General features: G+C 45.9%; 1 long non-coding RNA gene across 2 annotated transcripts in view; it reads right to left on the minus strand.

Moving 5' to 3' along the window:
* LOC140706444 (uncharacterized) overlaps positions 1 to 12264 on the minus strand; it is a 17322-nt gene continuing 5058 nt past the window's right edge. Inside the window, exons 2-4 of one of the 2 annotated variants that reach the window (XR_013544517.1) lie at positions 10189 to 10383; positions 7959 to 8277; positions 1 to 6458 (exon numbers count right to left, since the gene is read on the minus strand). This is a non-coding gene — a long non-coding RNA (uncharacterized LOC140706444). Of the gene's footprint in view, positions 8278 to 10188; positions 10384 to 12264 lie in introns of both variants that reach the window. The other variant, XR_013544516.1, reaches the window with a different exon arrangement.

The following is a 12264-nucleotide window of genomic DNA, read 5'->3' on the forward strand; positions in this document are numbered from 1 at the left end:
TTTTTGTTTATATAAATCATGACAATCTATCATGTTACAAGTAATACATACAAAGCTTAACATAGTAACCTATCATCTTACTTATTATGTAATTTAATTGTTGACCACCTGCTATTCCCACATTTCAGAGTCACATTTACGCCATTCCCCGTTTCATCTTAGAGAAATATCGACCAACAATCTAAATGCTCCAAATTGTTTTCTGAGCCACATACTTCCAGATTTATTTTATTGGCATATTTTAATAAAGGCTTCCAGCTTTCGGTGAATTGACTATGCCTTATTTCTCCTCTATATAATCTAATTTTGTCATTTTGCCCCTCAGCATTGTATGCCATATCTTATTCATAAATGCATGCAATGAGAGATCTTGAGCATTTTTCCAATTTCTAGCAATCTCGGATCTTGCTGTCCTATAAGATTTGCTACTAATTCTATATTTTCAAGTTTCTCATTTCACCCTGTAAATATCAAGAATAACAACAATATTTCTTTTGTGTCTATTTTTTGATTCATCAGTGTCTCTATTCATCTAATTATTTCATACCGGAATGCTTCTATTTTGGGACCAGGAAGACAAATGTGAAATCCTGTCTGCAGAGTATTGAATATATACAGCTAATAAAGAAAAGAAGAAGATAGCAGTATCTTCTTGGATGCCCTTAAGGCCTTTGATCAGGTGGAATGGAGATTTATGTTTGATTTGTTGGAAAAGATTAATATGGGTAAAATTGTATTAAAGTTTTAAAGGAATTATATATAGGGGCAGGTGTAACTGTACTTATTGATGGAGTAGAATCTAACAAATTTATGTTATTTAGAGGAACAAGACAAGGTGATCCCTTGTCTCTAATGTTCCTGTAGGCATCCTTCAGTCTCGAGAGATAATGGTAATATGCTCTGAACAGAGGACTTGGAACAGTGGCTAGTGTGGCTGAGGAGGCCAATTCGAGAGTGACCATCCCTTCTACACTGAAGACAAATACAATCTGTTTCCTGTCCAGCTCCCTGGTTTCGGTGGTTTGGGGACTGGCTTCTCCAATTTTATTTGCACTAATAATAGAACCCCTTGCAGCAAATTTTTATTTATTTATTTATATCCTGCCTATCTGGTCAATATGACCACAAATTAAAAAGGTGGAAACATTAGAGGACTGATGGTGAAAAATGGACAGCACAAAATAAATGTATATGTAGATGATATGCCCCCCCTTTTTTGGAAGACCCATCATGAAGAACAGAATACTGTAGTTGAAAGAAACATTGCAGGAATATAGTCAGTACTGTACAGTATGCAGGTTTAAAAATCACTTTTCAAAAATCTAAGTTATTATGCCTAAATATACCTATTATAGAACAAAACGAAATTTAAAAAGCATCTCAATTAGAGTTATGTTACTCAAGTATTAAATATTTAGTAATTTTCTTAATCAATTAGGAATTGATTAAGAAAACCTTAATTAATTTAAAGAAACTATAAAAATCTATTTAAATTGGCAAAAGAAAAAACGACAAAGTGGGTCAATGTTAGGGAGATTTGCTCTAATTAAATCATATATATTACCAAAATTTCAATTTCTATTCCAAAATATTCCACTATAGCCAGATATTAAAAAAGTAAAACTATTGCAAGCAAAATTAGAAAATGTTATTGGAGGAAAGGGAAAGATAAGGTTTATAAATAGTGTTAAATATAGATCGATTTCACCACTTAACGGACGTGCTGATTGTGGCGTGTGCTGGGGAAGTTGCTCTCTGAAGTGTGGCTGCTGTCTCTGTGGACACTGCCTTGGAAGGAAGCAGCCAGGAATCTTCCTCTAAAAGCAGGCTGCTGCCACGTTCCCCAGGCAGGCATTGTTAGCCTGCTCTTTACCGGCAGGTGTGCCACGAGTGCGGAAAGCAGATGGATCAAGAGCAGATGGAATATTCTCCAGTGGTCGCAGTTTGTGCTGGGAACAGGAGCCGTGCAGGTTCCACCTGGCCCGCTGCCATTCTCTCCCCACAGGGGCTGAAACATTGCCCAGGAGCCCAGGACCGGTTACTGAGTCCACCGAGACAGAGGGGCGTTCTGACCCATATAGCTGCTGAGAGGTCCAGGCTCTGTGAATGGGTAAAATCTCTTTTTAAAGTTGTTACTTCTGGCCATCAATTCCACCACTGAATGATGCCCTGCGTGGAGAAGGGCTTCCTTTTTTGATCTCTTGAACCTTCCACCGCTCAGCTGCATTCGGATGACACTGGGCTCTCCTATTGTGAGGGAGAAAAGCCTGTCTCTTCTGTTCACTTTCTTCACATGGGGCATGGTCTTTTATGCTGCTGGCAGGTCTCCCTTTGCCCGTGATTTCTCGCACTGAACCAAACAGACCCCAGTGCTCTGACCCTTCCTCTTGCAGGAGGTGCAACCATCCCCTGGTCATTTTGCTGGGCCTTTTCTGCAGCTCTGGAATCCTAACAAGGATTGTACACAGTATTCCAAGTGTGGTCAAACCACGGATTGTATAAGGGTGCAACAATATTAGCAGTTCTATTTTGGGATTTGGGTTTTTTGTGTGTGCCTACTAAAAGCAGGAAAAGAGATGCAAATGGATAGACACACAGCATAAGATGGAAGCAGAACTTGTAGGCATCCTTCAGTCTCGAGAGACTATGATAACGTGCTCTGTATAGAGGACTTGGAACAGCGTCTCGTGTGGCTGAGAAGGCCAATTCAAGAGTGACCATCCCTTCCACACTGAAGACAAATACAGTCTGTCCCCTGCCCAGCTCCCTGATTTGACTGGTTTCGGCACTGCCTCTTTGCCTCGGCCTGCTGGACAAGAGTCTCTTTAAATTGGGAGAGACCATGCTGCACCGCCTGCCTCCAGGCTGAATGCTCAGAAGTAGAACTTGGGAAGCACTTGTGCACTTCGTTCACCCTCATCTGGTCCATTACTGCAATCAGATGCTGATCTAGAGCTGAAACACCACCCGCAGATTCAGATGGCAAGGCAAAGTAGAGTTGAGTGCCATCCGCATACTGGTGCCACCGAACCCCAAAACTCCTAAAAATCTCTCTCAGCAGTTTCATGTAGATGTTAAATAACATATGAGACAAAAGAGAACCCTGGGGGTCCTCAAAGCCCAATGACCAGGGCCTAAAACTGGAGCTCCCCGGAACCAGCTTCTCTCTCCTCCAGGAAGGACTGGAGCCGCTGTGAAATGGTGTTTCCAAGTCCCATCCCAGAGAGGCGGTCCAGAAGGAGACCGTGGCTGGTGGTCTCCCAAGCTACTGAGTGGTCCAGCAGAACCAAAAGTGACAAGCAATATAGGGTTATGTAGTTCATTATTCAAGGCATTCTTTGTATCACATTTAGAGATGGGCACAACTTAAGTTGTGCCTCTTCATACAAAGCTCTCCATGCAGCACCACGAATGCTGCAGTTCCTGCCCCATGGCCACCTTGGATGGCAGCCTCACTCACCATCCTCCACCTGCCGCCTAGGGCCATCTTCCTGCCCAGCCTGGGAAAGAGCTTGGGCTTCCCTTCTCTGCCTCCTCCAGCAGCCGACCACTCAGATAAGGAGGCAGGATGGGGATTCTCCCTGCACAGCTGTTGAGCGGGTGGCGGCCGGAGGAGATGGGGAAGGGACGTCTGGACTCCTTCCAGACTGGGCCGCTGGCGGACTGCGGAGGTTTGTGAGTGGGGCAGCCATCTGATGGGGGGGTGGGGGGTAGGGGTAGTCTTGCCTCATCAGGGAGGTGCCCCAGCCCAGTCCTCATTTTAGTTGCTCTCTTCTGCACCTTTTCCAGTTCCACTGTTTTTCTTGAGGTGGGGCGGCCAGAACTGTGCGCAATACTTCAGGTGTGGCCTTACCAGCGTTTTGTGCAATGGCATTATAATGTTGGTTGTTTTATTTTCAGCCCCCCTTTTAATGATACCTAGCATGGAATTCCGGGCCTGGTGTGCTCTGGTCCATGGGGGTCACAAAGGGTCGGACACAACTTAATGACTAAACAACAACAAGCATGGAATTGGCCTTCTTCACTACTGCCGTACACTGGGTTGACACTTTCATCGAGCTGTCCACCAGCACACCAAGATCTATTTCCTGATACGTCACAGAGAGCTCAGAACCCATCAGCTGATAAGTAAAGTTCTGATTTTTTTTGTCCCAGTGAGCATTACTTTATGTTTTCTTATATAGAAACGCATTTGCCATTTTTCCACCCAGTCTCCCAGTTTGGAGAGATCCTTCTGGAGCTCTTCACAATCCCATTTGGTCTTCACCACCCTGAAAAATTGCGTGTCATCTGCAAACTTGGCCACCTCGCTGCTTATCCCTGTCTCCAGGTCATTGATGAACATGTTGAAAAGCACTAGTCCCAGGAGAAATCCCTGGGCCACACTGCTCTTCAACTCTCTTCCTAAGAGACAACCTTAAGTTGTCTGTTTTAGTTAAGAGATCAGCAACTTCATTCCTCAGTTCCATAATAACCCTTGGGTTGATGCCATCTGGGCCCGGTGACTTATTGATCTTCAACTTATCAATTAGGTCTAAAACATCCTCTCTTTTAACCTGAATCTGATTTAACTCATTAGTCAGGAGGGACCGTTTGGGCAGCTGAGTCTGTCCAAGGTCACCTGTTGTGAAGACAGATGCGAAGAACTCATTTAATTTCTTTTTTACCTCCGTTTTCCCTTCCTCCCCACCCAGAGGGCCAAGTGCTTCTCTGGCAGGTTTCCTGCTTCTAACTTATTTAAAGAAGTTTTTATTATTCCCCTGCATATTGGTGGACATTCGTTCCTCAAAGTCCTTCTTTGCCTTCTTATCATCTTCTTACATTTCTTTTGCCAGAGTTTATGTTCCTTTTTATTTTCCTCATTTGGGAAGGAGTTCCATTTACAGAAGGCCCCCTCCTTGCCCTTCAAAGCTTCTCTAACTCCGCTTGCTAACTGTGCCCGCAGCCTCTTGAACTTAGTTGAGCCATTCTTTCTTGGCAGAATACACTTCCGCTGGGCCTGTGCTACATAAAGGTTCCCCTTGACATTTAGTCCAGTCGTGTCCGACAGTAGGGCGCGGTGCTCATCCCCGTCTCCAAGCCGTAGAGCCAGTGTTTGTCCGAAGACAGTTTCTGTGGTCACGTGGCCAGTGCGACTAGACACAGAACGTGTGACCTTCCCACCGAGGTGGTACCTATTTATCGACTCACATTTTTACATGCTTTCGAACCGCTAGGTTGGCAGGAGCTGGGACAAGCGACGGGAGCTCGCTCCGTCACGTGGATCCGATCTTATGATGGCTGGTCTTCTGACCTTGCAGCACAGAGGCTTCTGCAGTTCAACCTGTAGCGCCACCACGACCCATAGATGCCTCTACTACCATTGTTTTAAACAGGCTCCATGCACTCTGGAGAGATTGGATTCTTTTCACCTTCCCTTTCAGCTCCTTTTTAACTAGTTTCCTCATTTGAGGGAAGTCCGCCCTTTGGAAATCAAGGGTTCTTGTGTCAGATTTGCTTGACACTCTCCCCCCAACATGCATGGCGAAAGAGATCACAGCATGGTCATTATTCCTTAGCGGCTCAGTGACATTCACGTCCCTAACCAGGTCCTGAGAACCACACAATATTAAATCCAGAGTCACCTGTCCTCTGGTGGGCTCCGCGACAAGTGGCTCCAAGGCACGCCCATTTAGCATGTCAAGAAACCTGCTCTCTCTTTCTTGACCCGAGTCGTCATATTCGTGGCCTAATTCTAAGAAACGGGGCACAACCGGGCCTCTGCCGTTCTCCTTCTAAGACATAACTGGTATCCTAAAATACACGGCCTCAAGGGGTGTGTCGTGCTTCCTACATAAAAAAGTTTATATGGGCATTGTATAAAATATATGACATTTTTGTGCAGCACGTGGTAAATTGTTTTACTTCTATGTTTAGATTTAGTGCCTCCACTCTTAAGGTTTTTTGTTTCTCTAGTAATGGCACAATAAGAACATGGACCGCATCAAAAGCTTCCCACAAGATCCTTGTCATTTTTAATCACATGAGAGATCTGCATGTTCCAAAAGGTCCTTGAAGTTCTCTTAAATCCAGTGACGGGAGGTAAGGAGCAACCTGGTATCTCTTTGATTAAATGCCAATGTTTTACAATCCTCTTTCTAAAAGTATTTAATAGAAAGATATTGAATAGATAGGTTGGAGCACAAGGCTGGAAAACAGAATAATGATGTTTTCCAAATTAACCATATAAAGATGATCCCCCCCCCCCGGCTGCTGCTGCTGCTGCTGCTGCTGCTGCACAACCCGTAGCCACCCATTTTATATTCACGAAGGCTTCCACGGCCGGGATCTGATGGTGGTCGTGGGTTTTTTGGGCTCTTCGGCTCTTTGTTCTGGAGGTGGTTCTTCCTGACGTTTCGCCCGTCTCTCTGTGGCCATGGGCCTCTTCAGAGGGGAGCACAGGCCAGGGTTTCCTCTTGCTTTTAAAAGGAATTTAATATGTTGGGAAAGGTCCTCGTCAATTTCCTGATAATTGGTTATATCATTTAATTTTCTTCTGTTGCTTTCAAAGCAACCATCCTCTCTGTTTTTGTACTGCAACTGCAACCCCTCTTACCCGCCTCCTTTGCAATAATAGACTCATCTGATGCTAGAGGGTTTTTTTTTAATGGCCAGCTATTCTCTTCTACTGCTGTCTTAATTTACATTTTTCCTCATTTATCTCTATATATGAATTCTAAAATTAGGGATCAGTGAGGTATCTTCTCAGTTTGTCTTATTCTCCAAAAGTTTTTTTTTAAGTTTTATTTGTTTTATCAACTTAAATAAATCCACTCTAGTTTTGAATGGTTTGTAATCAGGTGTTGCAACAAAACTTAGATCTACATTCAGAACCTTACGTTCTAAATCCAAAAGGGGTCAGGAAGAACGACTGATCACTACGTTTTGTAATAGCCTCTCCAGGTTTGGCCTCTGTAGGAAAAATTTTCCCCTTCCTTTATTTCTTGTACTCCTTGCCCTATGACTCCAACAACTAGTTCCTTCACCCCCTGAGGCAGCTTCTGACTCTTCTCCTTCAGGGGTGTCTGTACATCTGAAAATGACTCTCAGGAAATTGTTACGGTGGAAGAATTTTTCCAATTTTGTAATCTTTCGTGTCTCTACTGTACTTTTTACACTTCAGTTCTTTCAATTTTAATTCAAACGCAAGTACAGATCTATTTCTTTAGTCCTATTTTCAAACAACAACAGAAGTGCCTTGCTTATATTCCACCCTGTAAGTGCTTAAAGCACTCTCTGGGCATTTTACAGTTTGATTATACAGGCTATTCTTCAACTGAATAAAAATACAGATAAGCATGAAATGCATAGATATCGGGTGTAGCCCATCTTGCTTCCAAGAAAAATGTATACTGTACATGCAAACTGGTTACAAACGATATTTGTTCATGCTTAGCTGAGTAACTGCCAGATGAAATGCCCCCCCCTGCCGCCGCCTATGGGAGGAAGGCTGCACCCTCCCTTGACAAAGGCCTGAAATGGAGCTTCAGGCAGGCGGAACTATTGGAGGTCGAACTAGATATATCAGGAGGAGAGAAGCAACCGCTCAGACTGACCCTGGAGAAACAGAAAAACAAGGAAGGAGAAAGACTGGGCTGCACCTGCTATTAGAATTAGAATTACTGTAGCTTTGGAAGGTGCAAGGAAGAGACGCGGATTGCCAGGCACAGGCAGGAGGAGGCGCGGCAGTGGAATCACAAAAGAAGCACAAAGCGGTAGCTTCCTCGAACAAAAAAAAATAGTGACGTCCAGCACCCAGCCTCTCTCTCTCTCACTCTTTTTGTAATCCAACCAAGCCCCACAAGACCCAGGAAATTCATCATCTGTGAGTCTCAACCTCAACATCCTCACAGGGGAGCAAAAAAGTAAAAAAGCTGTGAGGCCCCGTGAGCAAAATCCAACAACTGGGCAACTAATACCTTTATTGGAGCACAACGTGGTTGTTTTAAAAGGCAAGCTTTTAAGACATCAGTGTTTTCTGGTTGGCGTTGCAGAACTTGGGGTGAGAGAAGGAAGAAACAGAAAAGCCCGAAACTCATCCTGGCTAAATGCTGGAGCTGCAAAAATATGATAGATTTTAGAGAACTTTAATCTTGAAATAGGAGAAGCCAGCAAGAAGTGTGGGCCACCACTGAAAATAATGCCAGGGCTGAATTCGTTCCTCTTTCTGGCAGGGTACCTGCAAAGCTCTCCTCTAGCATCACATTGTTCCTCTTGTTTATCTTTCTGACAGGGTACCTGCAGATGAAGAGAAAGACAAAGAGAGAGAGAGCGAGAGAGAGCTGTGTGTCATCCCCATATTAACAATAACAAACTCCAAATCTTCTCTTAGGTATTAAAAAACAATGGAGAAATGGACGATCCAGGAGGCAACCCATGATAGAGGTCTCAAAGGGTGGGGAACACCTCCCCAAACCGTACCATCAGGGATCGGTCCTCAGGGAAGGACTGGCACCACCGAAGGATGGAGCCCATAGCTCCCAACATCAGTAGCTGTCCCAGAAGATTACCATGGGGGATGGTATCAAAGGTCGCAAGAAGATCCAGGAGGACCAGCAGGGTTACACTCCCCTTGTCTACCTCACTCAGGAAATCATCTTGCAGGGCGCCAATGCCATTTCAATTCCGTGGCAAAGCCTAAAACCCAACTGAAATGGAACTAGGCTACCCGTTTCCTCTTAGAACACCTGTAACTGAGTGGCCACCACCCTCTCAATCAACTTGCCCAAGAGTGAAATATTAGCAATGGGCCTATAGATATTACGAACATCCTTTGGGGATATTGTTGGGGCATAGACTTTAATGTTATGCTAGGCATCCTTCAGTCTTGAAAGACGATGGTCACGTGCTCTGTATGGAGGACTTGGAACAGTGTCTAGTGTGGCTGAGAAGGCCGATTCGAGAGTGACAATCCCTTTCACACTGAAGACAAACACTATCTGTCCTCTGTCCAGCTCCCTGATTTTGCTCCTTTCGGGACTGCCTCTTGGCCTCAGCTTGCTGGACAAGGGTCTCTTCAAATTGGGAGAGGCCGTGATGCAGTGCCTGCCTCCAGGCTGAACGCTAAGATGTCAGGTTTTCCCATCTGTTGAGATCCATTCCTAAGGCCTTCAGGTCTCGCTTGCAGATGTCCTTGTATCACAGCTGTGTGGTCTCCCTCTGGGGTGATTTCCCTGCACTAATTCTCTATGCAGGAGATCCTTTGGAATCCAACCATCAGCCATTCTCACGACATGCCCAAGCCAGTGTAGACAGCACTGTTTCAGTAATGTATACATGCTAAACATTCCAGCTCGTTCTAGGACTACACTGTTTGGAACTTTGTCCTGCCAGGTGATACCCTCTAGACATGGTCTAGAGGGGCGGCGTAAAAATCAAATAAATAAATAAATAAATAAAGATACCAAAAATACATTGGAGGCAACGCATATGGAAGGTGCTCAGCTTCCTCTCCTGCCGTGCACAAAGGGTGCAGGACTCACTGCAGTACAGGAGTGTGCTCAAGACACTGGCTTTATAGGCCTGGATCTTAGTATATGTCGTCAGCTTCTTATTTAGCCATACTGTCTTTGTGAGTTTAGAGAACATGGTAGCTGCTTTGCCAATGCATTTATCCAGCTCGACAGAGTGTCAGTGATGGTTGAGCTAAGGTACACAAAGTCATGAACAACCTCCAATTCTTGTGTGGAGATGGTAATAGAGGGAGGTGAGTCCATACCCTGGCCCATGACTTGTGTTTTCTTCAGGCTGATTGCTAGTCCAAAGTCTTGGCAGGCCTTGCTAAAATGATTCATGAGTTGCTGGAGGTCTTCAGCAGAGTGGGCAACAATGGCTGCATCATTGGTGAAGAGGAGGTCCCGCATGCATTTCAGCTGGCCTTTGGTCTTTGCTCTCAATCTAGATAGATTAAAAAGCTTTCCGTCTGATCTAGTCCGGAGATAGACACCTTCTGTTGTAGTTCCAAAGGCGTGCTTCAGCATGACAGACTTTAATGACAACTCTGTTAATCAGTTTTCATCTGTTATACCCGCTACATATCTGTTTGTGCCATGTCTTGCCTCAGTATTAGAGACACTGTATTTTTATCAGTTATTTACAGAGTAAAATATCTCACAGTCTGTGGGTTGAAAATAACTTGTTCCAACTCACTTTAGTTCTCTTTGCTGGCTTGGAGAGCTCAGTGGTTTAAAGCTCTGGCTGTAGATCCAGAGGTTGGGAGTTCGATTCCTCACTGTGCTTCCGGAGAGAAGAACCAGCCTGGGTGGCCTTGGGCAAGCTGCGCAGTCGTCCCAGGGATCCCTCCCAGAAGAAGGAAAGGGCAAACCACCTTTGAGTCTTCTCTACCTGGAAAACCCTGAAGAGGGTTACTGTAAGTCAGACTGACTTGATAGCATGTGATGATGATGATGATGATGATGATGATGATGATGATGATGATGATGATTACTGTCATGGGAGATGCCTCCTTCCTGCAGCCTTGACTGCTGCTTTCAAACATATTCCTTTCATCTCTGTTGTACCCTGATCTGGATAAATTTGGGATGCCGAGAGCAGAATTCTAGCCTATTGAGAGAAGTCCACCTGAGAGCCTTGACCCTGGAAGGCTAGCAAAACAGTTGTTTCTGTTGTCTCCCCCCCCCCCATCTCCATATGGAGCCGGGAGAGAATTCTGCCTAAAAACCCAGAGGATCCATAGCTGCTGGAGAGGGCGAAGGCAAAGGGGCCACAGGGCGGATCCCACGGGAAAAGGCAGGTTCTTGCAGTGGAAGCCCTGCTATGATGGCGGATCTTGAGTCGTGACTTTTCTCGGGGAGCGCAGATGGCACAACAAGAAAGAAGAGATGCTCACTCCCTTCCCAAGTGTCTCCCAAGGCCACTGCCACCGCCAGCTACCTAGCCTTACCCTGCCTTCAGTGGAGAAGCTCTCGCTGAACCCACCAGAGGACCAAGGCCCCCCTGCCCAGCCCTCCTCCTGCAGTCCCTGTTTCACTGCAACAAAGCATAGGGTTCAAACTCTACCTTCTGTTGACTGCATGGTAGCCCTATCCCAGGAGCCCCCCCCCCTTCCCCAGCTCTGAGGATCAGACCCATAGCCTGCAGTGCTACCTTTCTTGTCTCATGCTGAGTGCACATAGTACAGCTTCAGGGATGCAAAGTGGCCATTTGCATGTGAATGAGACACTTGTATGCTTGGAAGCCAAGCCTGTATTTTGCCTTGATGAGAAAGACTCCTGAGAGCTGGAACCGACCAAGGTCCAGCATCGCCTCCCTGATGGACCAGGAGGAAAACTCCCAAGCAGGATGTGGCTGCAACCGCCGCCACCCCCCCCCCGTTCTGCTCATGGCCCCCTGCAACAGGAGCGCAAAGGCACAACACTGCCCATGAGTGTACACCAGAAAATGTATTCCCCACTGAGTGCTGTGATCTCCCCAGGAGAGATTCACCTGGTGAATCAGGAGGGGTCTCCCAGCTGCCAAGGAGAGTAGCTTCTGTGCATTGGTGGAGAAAGCGGGATGGGAAGATCCACCAACCCTCTGGTCCTTTTCTAAAAAGACAAGCTTTCTGACAAGGGCTTCGCAATTAAAAAGGAAACCACATTGATATTAGATATCCTGTCAAAGTCATCAGCACACACAGATGGATTCACAGGGTCGTTCAGTTCAATCTCTGTGAGTAAAATCCTGAGCCTATGAGTAAAATCCCGGGCTGGCCGGCCAGCCTCCCCTCCCCACCCCTCTCAACGGAAGAAGGGGAGAGGAGTATCCTCAAGTTAGCCAAGACCTCAGCATTGCTCCAGCTCTTCCTGCCCAGCTCTTGCTCACTCCACAGCCCTGTTGCTCCTGCATTTCCTAACCCTCTGTGGTTGAGTCACGAGCCACACAGAAGTGGAGAAACACAGCCGTGCATCCTGTGGACCAAATGGAGGGGAAGAAGGCGTCCTCTCTGTGTGTGTGTGTGTGTGTGTGTGTGTGTGTGTGTGTGTGTGTGTGTGTGTGTGTGTGTGTGTGTGTGTGTGTGTGTGTGTGTGTGTGTGTGTGTGTGTGTGTGTGTGTGTGTGTGTGTGTGTGTGTGTGTGTGTGTGTGTGTGTGTGTGTGTGTGTGTGTGTGTGTGTGTGTGTGAGAGAGAGAGAGAGAGAGAGAGAGAGAGAGAGAGAGAGAGAGAGAGAGAGAGAGAGAGAGAGCGCTAGCTCACAGTCAGCAAGGCACAAAATGAAAAGCAACTT

This window comes from Pogona vitticeps, chromosome 4 (assembly GCF_051106095.1).
Source record: "Pogona vitticeps strain Pit_001003342236 chromosome 4, PviZW2.1, whole genome shotgun sequence".
Taxonomy (NCBI): Eukaryota; Metazoa; Chordata; class Lepidosauria; order Squamata; family Agamidae; genus Pogona; species Pogona vitticeps.